Source organism: Tupaia chinensis, unplaced genomic scaffold (genome assembly GCF_000334495.1).
Source record: "Tupaia chinensis unplaced genomic scaffold, TupChi_1.0 Scaffold000403_1, whole genome shotgun sequence".
Lineage (NCBI taxonomy): Eukaryota > Metazoa > Chordata > Mammalia > Scandentia > Tupaiidae > Tupaia > Tupaia belangeri.
In genome coordinates, this window is record NW_006159905.1 from 632717 (window position 1) to 634112 (window position 1396).

Consider the following 1396-nt stretch of genomic DNA (forward strand, 5'->3'; position numbering starts at 1 on the left):
AAATATATTAGGATTCCTTACGTTTTAAATCCCTATAGAATTATATAAGTATCATTCTTTATGAAAATCTATAAGAACTAATATCTATGCTTGAGATTTTCTTTCAGTAATCATAAGACATCAGGCGACTGCTGCTGAATATCTGTTAATTCTGCTTGCTGGAACTGTTTCCTGAAACTGCACTGCTTGAAGTTACCAGGAACCTGCTTTCATCAATCAAACAATTGTTGAACTGTATCGATGATTAATAGACTTGCCCTTAATCAAACCCTGAATGGTTTCTATTGTTAAAACTTTATGAATTGATAATTAGTACACGTAGCCCCTCTCCCATTTACTTGCATGTATCCCATTTTCAATAAAAAGGCACGGTGATTCCTAGCAGTTGTCACTCCTCAGAGAGCGATCTTAGAGGAGTGTCCGGCTTAGGACGTGCATGAAAAAGCATGAGGCCTTTGTCTTTCTTTCCCTCCAGTGTCGCCTCCGTCGAGCAAACCCGCCCCCACCGAGGCTGGTCTCCGGCAATTATTAACATGTGTGTATGGTTTTCTAGTAAAACCACAAAACTTGTTAGACAAATTCTAAAAGAGCTTTAACACTTGATAAATTAATTAATAAGAATCCAAAGTGTAGATTAATCCAGAAGAGACATTTAAGACTTAAAGTTGAACCAGCTTTGCACATGCGGAATAAATCCTAGTTGGTCATGGTGTTAAAAAAATATTAGCAGGCCAGCTGGTGGTGATTAAGGTGGCTAGATCCCAAATAACCAACAACAAGGTTTAAGTCCCGGACCTGGCAGCTTGAAAAACATCCTGGGTACGTGTGTGTGCACGCCCAACATTCTGAGAGAAGAATGGAGGAGAAAGGATTGCAGACTGGCCATCCCATCTGAAGAGTGATTTCTCACTTTCTCTCTCTCTCTCATTTTTTTTTCTCTCTCTCAGTCTGTCTCTGGCAAGCATATGCACCCTATAGCAAACTAATAAAATAAAATAAAATATATATAGAGAGAAAGTGAGAAATCATTCCCTGGCAGGGGTCAGGGGAGGATGGCCATGCCACAATCCCTTCTCCTCCATTCTCCTTCTGGGATTTTGGGCCTGGTGTGATTTTTCAAGCTGTTGGGTTGTGCTGGGGTCCAGCCTTGGCGGGGGGGGGTGGGTTGACTCATCGGAGGCAGTGCAGGAAGGAAAGACTGAGGCCTCGGTGCCTTTTTTGTGCACATCCTGAGTCGGACACTCTCAGAGATCGCTCTCTGAAGAGTGACCACTGCTAGGAATCATCGTGCCTTTTTATTGAAAATGTGATACATGCAAGTAAACGGGTGAGGGGCTACGTGTTCTAATTATCAGTTCATAAAGTTTTAACAATAGGGATCATAAATTTCATTCAG

At 41.7% G+C, this 1396-nt stretch overlaps 1 non-coding gene across 1 annotated transcript; it reads right to left on the reverse strand.

Moving 5' to 3' along the window:
• Window positions 1–540: 540 nt before the first annotated feature.
• On the reverse strand, window positions 541–601 carry LOC114008856 (U7 small nuclear RNA). Its single transcript, XR_003550355.1, has one exon. It is a non-coding gene; the product is annotated as a U7 small nuclear RNA (small nuclear RNA).
• Between the last annotated feature and the right edge of the window lie 795 nt (window positions 602–1396).